Source organism: Chaetodon trifascialis, chromosome 15, assembly GCF_039877785.1.
Source record: "Chaetodon trifascialis isolate fChaTrf1 chromosome 15, fChaTrf1.hap1, whole genome shotgun sequence".
NCBI classification, from domain to species: Eukaryota; Metazoa; Chordata; class Actinopteri; order Chaetodontiformes; family Chaetodontidae; genus Chaetodon; species Chaetodon trifascialis.
Window position 1 is genome coordinate 24,196,569 of NC_092070.1, and position 12,753 is coordinate 24,209,321.

The window sequence follows — 12,753 nt, forward strand, 5'->3', positions numbered from 1 at the left end:
TCCAGCTTTATTTTTTCACTTGAAAGATGTTCAAGCTTCTGCCTTGTTTTATTCAAATGGCTTTTCAGCTACAAAAAGACTTTAACCAAAAACAGAACAGAAAGCGCAGAAATATCCCTGTAATCAGGGCTGTGTGACTTTAGGCTGATATGAATCATGAATTCCATGATGTTGTGTTGCGCTAACACCAACCCTAACCCTAACCCTAACCCTGACCCTGACCCCTGACTCTAACCCTAACCCTGACCCCCTTATATGCATAACATTCATTCATTCAGAGCTACTCTGTTGACAGAAATGCCGTATAGATCTAACACGTGATGCCTCCAGTCCAGCTTTTGAAGCTGCCACATTCAACATTTGTGTCAGAGTTTAATGCTTTTGATTCAAAGGACCACTTAATTCCTATTTGACATTCACCTGTGGAAAATGTCCACCACCTTCCTGCACGTGTTGCGCCCTCTGTGCTAAGACTGTGTTGACATACGTCTCTTTGTCTAAGCTTGTTATCTTTGTGCCCCACAGTTTGCTTCGCTCGTTCCCAAATGCCACTCTATGTGTCTTTAGTTGCGAGCATATTAGTCTCCATGGAAACTCATTTCACCAATACTTCATGGGAGCCAAATGACCCTGTACTGTTACTTAGCTTCTCGCTGCTTTGTGTGGAAGTGTTTTCTTTTGGAGATTAAATGTTTGAAGGCAAATTGTGGTCCTGCTGGTTTTATCGCCGGGATATTGAATAAGCATATGTGGAAAATACCAAAGTGTGGTACTGTAACACATCATTGAAAACAGATATATCTGTGTGCTTCTACAACGACATGTAAAGAAAGGGGAGCTCCACAGTTTAGAAGCAGGCCGTGACAGGTAGCACCTGTATGTGATATAATGACTGACCCTTTAGGACGTGGTGATCGTTTCTTCAGATTTTCTTCAGACATGAAACCATGTTTCGCTTCCTGTGGTTTTTACCTGCTTTCTGCACTGAACAGTATCTGTTTCCGGATTCCCTCTGGAATATTTACGCTGCCCCTGTCTTCAAAATGTCCACAGATAATTGCTAGAAGGAAGCGCCCAGGAAGGTCAGCCAAGTATCCCGCCGTAGGTGCCAAAGTGAAATCTACAGGACTACAATTACTTGGACAGACTGAGGCGGCGGAGCAAAGTGAATGACAGGTAGGAAATAATTCATATGAATCACCTGCTGTATTATGAATAACCACCTGCTGAGAGGACATAGCACGGTCAGTTATCCTCAGAATTGGTTCTGAATAGCCCTTTTTGTCATTTGTTGGTAATTGCCTTAATTCTCTTGATAATATAGTGAAATTAACCTCGGAGAACATTTCCTCCTTATGGCATTTATGAGACAAGGTTGAAGTTGACATGCCAGCAGTCACACAATTATATTTAGATTATTCTACTCCGCTGCTATTTGGCTTGATGTCGACAATTTAGAGGAGTCCTTTTCACTGCCACTCATGAATCATAATCTTCATTTTTCCAAAACATACAGTGTCGAATCCTACACGAAGGGCGTTCTTTAAGAAATTCAGGATCACTCACATCTATTTTCTATTTAGGGTACATCTGACCTTGTAGTGAGCAGACATAAAAGGCTGTCAGTCAAACCATCATGCCGTCTTTGTTTCTTTGTGCTTGTCATTCTCCAGAGGAGTCAAGCAGCCACTGACTTAAATCTAGTGATTCTGTGCTTCTGGCAAAATGCTTCTCTGTCCTTCTTTCTACCGAACTCAGCGACCGCCTCGGGGTAAGGTGGAAAGAAGGTGAAAAAAAAAGTTTCAGAACAGCGTTTGGATGGTTACAGAATGTAATCAAGGCCAGTAGATGGTTAAGCAGCTCCGCTCTTTCTAATGAGTCACTCCGACTTTATACTCTGACCTTTCAGAGACTTTAACCTTTTCTGACAAAGCGTCGCAGCGGAGGATAAAAGATGAGTTGACACATCTGTTGTTAAAGTTGAAATTTGAATTCTCCGCACAGTTTGTGCAGCTACCTTGCATACGTCTTCATTTTTCAAAAGAGCGGTGAAACATTTTTAGGAAGCTTCGAGCCTCTGCACGGCTGTTTCCCGTGGCAACAGTTGACTGACAGCTGAGAGCCGATGTTGCTGCAGATTGTCGTCCGGTGTGCGTTACCAAAGCGTTTGTTTTCGGCGCCCGTAGCCTGAGCTGTTAGCGATTGAAGCCGTCATTCAGCACGTGGTGAGACTGTCATGCTTTGATGTTTGCGTTCCACTCTGAAAAAGAAGGACCGTTAGCCTCGCTCGCTAACATTAGCACTGATTTCACTGACGTTTCTCTGATGTTACGATATGGTGTCGTGTTTGCCAGCGTTGGAAAACGTTTCAGCAGCGGGTGAATATGTGGAAGTTACAGGCTCCGACAGACATGTCTGCTATCAGAGATTTGGTCTGTTGACGCTTGTTGTTGTTTTGTTTTTTTTTGGTTGTGTGCGATTTTTGTCATTTTATTCTTCTAATAGAAGAACAACGGACTCGAGCTAACCCAGAGTCAGCAGGGTAACAGGCTAACCACAATGTTTTTGGTCCAGTCTAATTTCGTTTCTGTCCAGTTTGACGATGAGTTAGCAGGAAGCTTAAGCTCGTCTTGGTTCAGTGAAAGAGAGAAACTTGAATTCAGAAGACACACGGTTGTATTTTTGAACAAAGAAAGCATCACTCTTTACTCCAGCACATTTGCTATGCACATTTTCCATATTCTACCTTTCACAAATCAAGTAAAAATCATGTATTTTTCATCAAAATCCTCATTAGTTTCTGTTAATGTCATGTACGAATGTCCTCTGTGTGTTCATGGCTGAGAAACGAGGCCCCACGTTTGACCGTGACGCTGCACGTTAATGGTTAAAACTGAAACACACATCCTGCTGGTGTGTGTTTCACTGTGCTGGCATCTCATCCACCCATGTGTGCTGCCTCAGATGTCTCGGCATGTTGTTGACCGCAGTGTTTAAGGGAATTTCAGACGTTTGTCCGTCTAACCACCAGCTGGCCGACTGACTCAAACCCTCAGCAGAACATCAAACATCACAGTATCTCGCTGCTTGGCTCAGTTTCACATAAACAGATCAAGGGTACCACAATGTTTTTATTCCAGTTGATATGGAAATGTCACATCATTTCAAAGAGAACTTCTGTTTTATTCATGTCTAATATCCTTTTACTTCTGACTGCCTAATGCGGATCTGGAATAGCTCGAACCAGGCTGCTGTAAAGCAAAAGAAGCTTTGCTGTCGGAGGGACGGCGCACTGCACGATTGTTTTGCTGCAGAAAATGTGAAATTCTGAAATATTCCTGAATACTCCCGAGGAGGAATATTGCTCTTTTCTGTACAAAGGGAATGAAAACCTGCTTTGAGACAGAATTGATGCTGTGCAGGTTGAAGTGATGATCAGGTGAGTGGGAAAGTGGTCAGGATGAAGTTTTAGAAAAATAAAATCAGATTATTTCTGCGCACATTTAGAAGCAGAAGCTTCTGTGTTTTTAGCCTGTTTTTGTGATGACAGATGTGACGAAGGCTCTCTGAACAATGGGAGCGTTTGGCATCAGACAGGAACATGTCTGCACGTTATACTGTGACAATTTCAATTTCTGTTCTCATAAAATTAAACATTCATATTTTTCTTTAATAATGCTGATGACACTAATTAGTTTCTGTACTCAAGCAAAATATCGAGAAGCAATTAGGGCAGAGTGTTTAGTTAATTACCATAATTTATCTGGAGCTGCAACAATTCTTTTCATTATCATTAATCTGCCAATTGTTTCCACGATTAATTGATGAACAGTATGGTCTATAAAATGTCAGACAATTGTGAAAAATGGTGATTACAGTTTTCTAAACCTAAGGTGACTCAACTCCAAAACCTGAAGATGAACAAAGAAACGCAGCAACAGCCGAACAAGAGCGAGAAACTTTGTGAATTTCTGTGATTTGTTTGGTCGATTATTTTTCTTCCACTAATTGTTTCGCCTCTGAATTTGTTGCTGTCATGAGAGTCAACATGAGTTTTACCTGTTAAACGACTCAAAGCAGGAGGAGGGAAGTAGATGCACAGATCTCATTGGCAAAGAGGTTCGTCAAATGACGCCGGCAGCAAAGTAACCTGAGAGTGACGCGCATGACATTTGGTGACATCCTGACATGACTTCAGTCATCTGCTCCAGATAAACCCCTGACAGTCTGACAGCTAATCTATGAGGCCTCATGCTTTTGTCTTCATTTATATCTGCTCGCTATTGAGGTGTTATTCGTCTGTTCAGCTACCAAAAAAGCCACAATGAAAGCACGATCCATCACTTCCTTTACGGCCCAGGAAGTGACCGAACGGTGCAGAGAAGAAGAATTGGCTGTTTGGCAGCAGCGGTGCTTCGCAGCCTTGATAACGTTCGGCAAACTTTAATACCTCGCAATGTCATGTTTGACCTCATCTGCATGTTATCGCAGCCTGTTGCAGCACCAGCGCTGGCACCTTCCTCGAGGGCCCTGCTTAATTTTTCACCAGTATGTCTGATGCCACACCCTATATATCTCCATTCTCAATTATACATGGCTAGAATGGGAAATTAACACAGGGCACATCATAAAAAGCTTGATAACAGAGCTAATACAATTACATTAAAGTGATTAAAAAAGGTTAAATAGGTGATCTATTACATTGATCTTAAATGCATTCAGACTTAATTTAATTTAACAGTGCTATAATGCTGTAGTTAAAATATGTCCTATTAGTGTTTGGAGCCTGCATGTATAACGATTAATTATTGAATAATTGTTCATGCATTTCAACACTGGCAGGCTCTGAAGGGTGATTTATTTTCTTCAGTGGCTGTACAGAGATAGGGCTTAATTACAGTGGATAGCCTTATCTCCCCTCTCTAATCCTCTCTTTGGAGTCTCCCGCGTTCACGCCATCTAGTCGTCGATATCATCAGACTGTTGGCAGAGCCAGACAGAGAAAGTGAGCCCCAATTTCTCTGTCACATTAAGGCTCATTCATGAAGTCTCCGCCGTGGACCTGATTTAAGAACTCCAAAGTGGGAGGACAGACGAGTCGCTGAGTGCTGGAAAGCTCTGAGGTCAGCGCCGGCTGGCACATTACCCACTTGTGCTGTCTTTGTCGGCTGATGGTGTGAAGAACGTGTGGTCGAACCTGATCAGATAATGGGCTCCGTCTGCTCCAGGAGCAATTTGTTGTGGATGTTATTGTCCTAATGTAGGCAGTGTGATGGCTCACGCCTCGCTACGAGTCCAGAACTGACCGACCGCACTGTTCACAACGATGTTGACCAAACACTTGCAAGATAAGACATTTCAGCCCCAAGTGCATCCAGATAAACATCTGCTCTGACTTTCAGCTGGCCACTGCTTTGACCTGATGACTCACAGTCAGTCGTGCGAGATCTCAATCAGGGAGACTCAGTTTAATTATTGTGGACTGATGGAAGATTTCCACCACAGTTGGCACTAATAGTTGCATATATTAAATAAACCTGGGATGAATGAAGTGTTGGCGGCTCGGGCTGCTTTTTGAAGTGCCGAACAGGAGTGGGATCAGCTCACATGCCCACCATGAGCCCGAGCTGCCGTCATGTGATGCTCAACATGAACCACAGCAGTCAATGACATGAAGAAACTCCTCATGGGGAGTCATTTCCAGAGAGGTTTTCTGTTTTTCAAAGAGGAATCAAGTGCCTAAATACAATTTATGGCAAAAAAAAACAACAAAAAAAACAACCAACAACTAAATTTTGACATTTTTGTTTGCTTTATCCGCTGGGCAGACGAGCCTTAGCATTAAAGTGGCTAAACTGCAAAATAAAAGGCTACAGCTGCTAGCTTGTTCATGGTCATACTGTTAGCCACCATGCTAGCTTGCCATTTCCTGCATAGATCAGCATTAGGTTGCTAGTTCAGAGGTTAGTGTTGCTGTTGTTTCCCATAGACTACCACCTAAAATAGCAGCCAGTGTGAGGCTTATATCCGCGGTCCACATCCCACTGAGTTACGGTTAGCTAAGAAATGTGTCCTACAGTCTGTCCCTACAGTTTGCTGTCCACATATCTTGTCTTGTACTCAGTAATACTACAACCACTGCGACTACTAGCAACCAACAGAATTTGTTGCGCTCATGACAGGCCGTTAGATTCAGCTTGTAGTTGAATCACTGGCTGTTGGAGGAGTCTTCAGGTGTAAATCAGTCCAGTTACACTGGAATAACAACACTGGCAGAGATTGAAGTAGAATTACATTGAGTTAAAGGCCCAAATGCTGCCGCTTCCTCATCTTAAGAGTGATAAAAAGTCCCTCTAAAAGCAGTGTGAGGAAGGCGACGTGCATGGCTGACGAAGTGGAATTCTACACTGTGGCTGTCTTCAAGGTCCGTCTCTGCCTTCCTGTTTTCTGGTGATGAAGACAGCGCCGAAGACACTCAGTATGCAGATGTCTCAGGGAGATGACAGGGGAGGCCGGATGTTCTGCTGTACTTTCATTGGCTGAGCGGGTTGATGTTTGTCGGAGCGGCAGGCGTTACGGCTCGCGGCTGGTTTGGGCGTCCGAAACATCGGAGCCGCCGCTGCGTTGGTTGTTTCAGTGACCGAAGAGAAAAGAGTCAAACCGAATGCACCGAAACATTGGCTCCTAAAGCGTCTTCCCGGTGACAGCTGCACCTGAAAGTGACACGACTCCCAGAGCAAAGAGACGAGTAAGCTCACTAATTAGAGCCCAGATCCAACACAGACGCTTAATGAAGAGCTCTTCCATCAGGATCCGGCTCCACTCTGTCGTCTGTCTTCTTTCCTCTTCTTGGAAACTCTTCACTTGTTTCTGGAAGTTTCTAATGTAAGTTATAGTTTTTTTTGTTTTTTTTTTCTTTCTTTCCACTCTCTTTATACTTTCGTGATGAAGCAGCCTTCCCTTGGATTTCATTTAGTTTTAGAAGATTAATCCATTTTAAGGCACATTAAGCTCATCCGCTTCCATTTATTTTCAACTGATGATTTTCTATTTTTTTCATCTTCTCTATATTTTCTAATCATTATTCTGCCATTAAGCTACATGGAGACCTTGTTTTTTTTCGATCTGATGTTTACAAATAGAAGATTTTTTGTCACTATAATAAAGTCTCAGCTTCCCGCTCTTCATCTTACACTTTTTAATTTCAGCTTTTTACGAAACCTAATCTCAGAGTGGATTTTTGTGATGAACGATATATCCTGTGGCTGAAATATCATCCTCCGATGTGAACCCTGTCCCCTCCATTATGACAGCAGCGGTTCTTTTGTCAGCGAGCTCTGCGCGTCTGATAATGCCACAGATGAAATCGTATTAATTGCATTGACAGCGTTTAAAAAAAGAAGAGGAGAAAAGCGGATGCCCGTAAAAATGGCCTTTCTTTCTGAGACCTCTGCTGATTCTAAAAACAGCCCCTCTCGTCCTCTGCGCATCTGTTTCCCCCTCAAAGATAAATATTTCACACTGGTTCCACATTAAATCTTCAAGGATCTTCCTGTAAGTAAACACACATCTCAGGACTGTCAGCTGATAATTAAATTATTGGTTTTGCTTCAGTAACCTTAATTCATATTCATCCTCTCTTTCCCTCCTCATATTATTGTGAATTTATAGCAGAAAAAAGTCTAAAGGAAAGTAATAAGCCTAAGTCCTCCTCTTGCCTGAAATGCAATCAATATTCAAACGAGGTGGCTGATTTCTGCTAACTGAGCGCCGTATGCCAGCACCTGATGTTATAGTGATGGTAATAGCACTGTCAAGTTTGACAATGTGGAGAAAGCAATACTGTCATTCCCCATATTCACTTTTGGAAATCTCATTTTGCTTTCATCTCTTCACTAACACAGAGCTGTCAACAAGTAATTCAATGAGTGTCACCACTGTGCTTGAACATTTTCTTCATCTCTTTTGCCAGCAGAGCTCTCGCCGTGCAGCACGGCTTTACTTCTGCCATGTTTAAACCACGTTACGGCCACTTTGCTCGTGATTGTAGTTAATTACGATGTGAAATATCGTCCCACCTTTTGTGCCGCGCGCTGCTTCTTGCTAAAGGTCTCGGTTTGTGGGGAAAATGTGGTGCCAAAGTGATGTGTTGACGTTTACAGTAATGCCTCCGCACAATGGCCGCCTTTATTCAAAGTTGCGGGTGAAATGGGCTGTCAGAGGGGAGGAAATTGAAACCAGTCAATATCTCGGGCATTGTGAGAACGCTATCGTCTGCTTTGAAAAGCAGTCAAAGCGCAACACGCTGACACACACATAAGCCTCCTTATGCACACACATATAGTATCCACTCAGCGCCCCCCCCCCCCCCCCCCCCCCCGCAACCTCGAGAGGGAGCATTAACAAGCGCACCTCCACCAAGGCCGTCCGCGCATTTAAATCCAAGCAGATCGATGCATCTCTTTAAAAGATGAGGCTAACGCTGCTCTGCAGTTTCCTTCTTGTCAGCAAGGTCCATAAAAAGACGGAAAAGACTGAAATGATCCTACGAACAGGTGTCGTCTCTTCATCCAGAGCCTCCTCCTCTTCCTCTGTGCCGCCATGTTTGTCCAAAAACACAACCGTTAGCTGGAGACATGTTCCTGCATCACCAAGAGTTCACACTGCGGTTCATAGTGACGCACACCGTCCTGCTGCCACAAACACTCACTATAGAACCAAATGAGGATTCATCCACCTGAGAAAGTAGTCCCAACAGTTTCTGTATTTCCTCCTGTTTTAGTCACGATGGTTAGCAGCTGCAGTGTCCGTCTGTTCACTGAGCCTCTTTAAAAACAGGAAGCTGAATATTTGGGAGCTGTTTGAAAGACTGAAGTCTTCAGAAGGAAGCGGCGGGCTGAAGGCCACGGAGAGGTCAGAGGGTGAGAGGAGTCAGCAAAGCAGTCTTCATCTCAAGGTCCATTGAGTGGCTGCTCTCTAACTTTCAATCGCCACGTGTTCTTCATCAGCAGATGCAGGTTGCGTAGTTGTCATGGAAATGTTCATGTTCAAAATTCCTCCTTTTCTGAGCGCTTTCAGGCGGTCCGCCGCCGTGACCACCAGGTACCTGGAGGTCAGACCATTTTGTCAGCTGCAAGGTCAGGAATGTGCTTTGAAGCTCGACTTTTGAGTCCGCATTGATGAGACGTCCTTTCACTGCAGAAAAACGGGTATTTCCATGACAACGAGGCTGATGAAAACGATGTGATCAGATCAAAAGCTCAAGAGCACAGCGACGTGATTGGCTGTTAGTCAGCTGCTCCTGCTGGTTTAGAACCGGAAAAGAGAATTACAACAAATGAAAATCTGAATCACTTTTTGAGCTCTTTTATTTTGGTGAGGTAAACTTGATGTTTGAAAGATAAAGAATGGATCATTTCTGATCGTTTCTCACAGTCTGAGCGCGCTCAGGGAACTATTCTGCATGGTTACAACAGAGACCAACAGCTCTAGTTGAGATGGTTAAAACTCAGACGGGAGTCGAGTCACCTGTTTAATTTGTCTCCCTGTTAAACGGCGGACACTTTCATCTTCTGCCTTCCTGCAGCAGAGATCCAAAGATTCAGACAGATCATTTCCATACAAAGGGATGATCCCTCTCTCTCAGCCCCACGAGTGGTGGGAATTATCCGCTGTAGTGCTCCTCGTGTTGTTGGCTCGCTTCGCCACAAGACGTGTGAACAACACTTCAGTTGTTTCCAAGCAGGCCGACACTACAGTCATTTTCATCAGCACTCTTGTTCAGGTAATGTTCCTTCAGGCTCGCTGATTTCGGGGCTTATCTCGTTAAGAGCCCCCCGCGTCGCCACAGCTCTGCGCGGCTGTCAGCGCCATCTCAGGGCCGTTATTGGTGATCGTAGAATGGCACTAATTAAAGTCATTGATGTTTAAAATCAAGCGCCGCACGTCCCGCTTGTTTTGTCACAAAAGCTCAGATAGCTTCTCAGCCCGGCGCCGGCGTGCAGTTATCATGTCATTTGTTTTCGAGGCGTGCGGAGGAACCGACGTGTGTGTGCGTCACTTCATTAAAAAACAAAACACACCTCAGGATGGGGGAGAGCTCCGCTTGACGTGTTTACATTTTCATTTTAGCTCGGCCGCTCGTTTGCTTATGCGAGGTGGAACACAACAGCTCGCAGAGTCGGTCTTTAATCTTTTTTATTACAACTGAGCCAAATAGAAAAAGGCTGTTTGTAGAGCGTCTTCCTTCCTTCTCAGCTGCTGACATTTCAAATTGGATTTATTGTTCAAAATACTAAGTGATACACCAAGTCCAACTCCTTCAGTTTGACTCTGAGCGTCGCTGTCTTACTTGTCTGCAGCTCTCAGGCTAAATAATAAAGCAGTTTGCCCTGAAACCTTTATTTTGTCACATGTGAGCTTCCGTCTGAGGCCACTCAGACGACAGATGCTAGCTGTGTGCATGTTTTCACGCCCAGCTGATGAACGTGAGTCCAGGATTTGGTCTCCTTTTAGCTCTGGTTTGGTCTCCATTTCTAATTCTATATCCGCTGTTTGCGTTTTTATTAAGAGAAGATAAGACTTTATTGATCCCACACCGGGGAAATTAAGTCGCTGCAGTCAGCAAGTGTTACAAAAAGCAAAAAAGTATACAGGATATAGAATAGAAAATAGTATGTATATCTACATTATGTACAGATTATAAAAGTACTACTGCCAGTATTCTTATGAGAATCAGTGTCCTATGTTTTACTGCACTTGAGAAATACTTTTGCATAGAAAGGATGCTGAGCGTCACGAGTCCATGAAAATGCACAACATGTGCAGTTTATAGAAATACTGTTGCCAATGTGGATAATAAATAGTGTTGTTGGACAACAGATTATTGATTTTACCTGAAAACGTGTCGTCCGTGTCGATGAGAGCGGTGAGACTGAAGCGGCAGGAACGTCGTGGGCTGTAAAACCAAAACAATGAGCTGAAAGATGCTGCAAAGCGTCGGTCTGAGAGGAGCCGCAGAGCAGGATGACGCTTCTCTTCGGTTTCATCGGCGTCTTCGTCTCGTTCATATCAAACATCGATCGCTGCAGCTCCTCGTCAGCAGTTTACCGCCGGCTCTCTGCAGTAACCTGATTTCTTAAACGTCCTGTTAAGAGAAACCCGTTTTTAATAACTGGGTTAAGACACAGTCATGTTTCCTCTCTGCTTTCTGCTTCTGCGTCGCTGCATGATTGCTGACAGGGAAAACATCGCAGTGACAACACAGCGCTGAGATGAGAGGGACGCTCACCGCATCAAACAATACACCTCAAAGTCTGGCTCTGGCTGAAAGTGACAAGAAGAGGCTCCTTTAAGTCTAAATGAGTCGATTTTCCACAGCAGAAGAGTTAAATTCAGCAGAACGTGCTCTCGCTGTCGAGTCGAGCATCCTTCCAACGTACGGCTGAGGAATCTGATTCCAGACCTGCCGCAGGTGAACATTCGCCCTCTCTCGGCTTCTTGTGCGAGGCGTCTGTTGTTCTGACTTCCGCCGGCGTCAGCACAGGCCTGATAACTGAAACCCAATAATTTATTCTGCCATTGGTGGAAATTCACTCAAGACGGACACATTTTATCAGATAGATGAGTCGATGCTGTTTTCAATTAGCCGAATCACTCGGCGGACCTTTCTGAGATGACTCAAGGGCTGGATTCGACCCGGGGACCAGCTTTGAATAACCCTGCCTGAGGACATGATAAATTGACAACCTTTGATTTGAGGCTTTTGCCTCAGTGGCTGCACATCAGCTCTCACCTCCCTGTGGTTGGAAAAGCTGTACGGATGCTCGATGCATGTTCCGCCTTTATTTATGGCCGCGGTAGCATCTGGCTGGCAGCCATAGTCCCCCCCCTCCCTGCTTAAGATGCAGTGGAGCCTCTATGGGTTAGGAGGGCCAGCTCTATCAATCTGCTCCCTTCCGGCCCCCACGTTCCCCAGTGCGGTTAATCACTGCCACTAATTAGTGCTAATTACTCATTGCTGCCCGGGAGAGCCCCCCTCGCTGGCTCACGCTGATCTGAAGGTCCTCTGTGGCGTCCTGCTGCTTGGCATTCCTCAGGTACGGGAGGAGGCGCAGGGACGTGGGAGGTGCTGAGGGGATGGAGGAGGCTACAGGGAGGCTCATCTTTTCTAATTTACCTTTTTTGGGGGGCAACGTTTCTGCTAAATCAAACCCGTCCCCGGTGTTTAGCCTCTGGTGGCTGCAGGTGGAGGCTGCGTCCCCGCGGGGCTGCGGGGCTGCAGCGCCGCCGGAGCCGAGCAGACCGGTTTGCGCCGGTCTGCTTCGGTCTGGCCGGTGGCCTTGTCTGCATGCGCGGGCCCGGCCGGGCTTAATGAGCCAGCACCTTTTTGCTCCCTCTGTCATTAATTGTCTGCGGCCGTGACTCTGTGGGTTACGTCGCGTTTGGCTGATTTTTTTTTCTCCCAGTAATTTTGCTTTAATAGATTCAATTTGCTTTCATTTGCTTTGTATTGATTTATTTGTCCTGCTTTGTCTTGTCAACCATAGAAACCTATAATTTCTCACAAAACTTTGAGAGGAAAAGGCAGAGAAAAAAAGCTCATTTAATTTGCTAATATTGAGCGAGTTATTAAAAAAAGAGAAATGACAAATGATGTTGATATGGTGTGCAAGTGAGGCTTGACTAAAGCTGAACTCATTTCTCGGAGGCAAGAAAACCACATAAAAATCTAAGATTTCAGCCGAGGTGCAA

At 44.7% G+C, this 12,753-nt stretch overlaps 1 protein-coding gene across 6 annotated transcripts in view; it reads left to right on the forward strand.

Moving 5' to 3' along the window:
• The window catches only part of LOC139344008 (RNA binding protein fox-1 homolog 3-like), a 349,683-nt gene that overhangs the window by 33,950 nt on the left and 302,980 nt on the right, over positions 1-12,753 (forward strand). For all 6 annotated transcript variants that reach the window (XM_070981885.1, XM_070981888.1, XM_070981891.1 and 3 more), the window contains exon 2: positions 1,054-1,176. The gene's annotated coding sequence lies outside the window, so the exon portion shown is untranslated. The remainder of the gene's footprint in view (positions 1-1,053; positions 1,177-12,753) is intronic.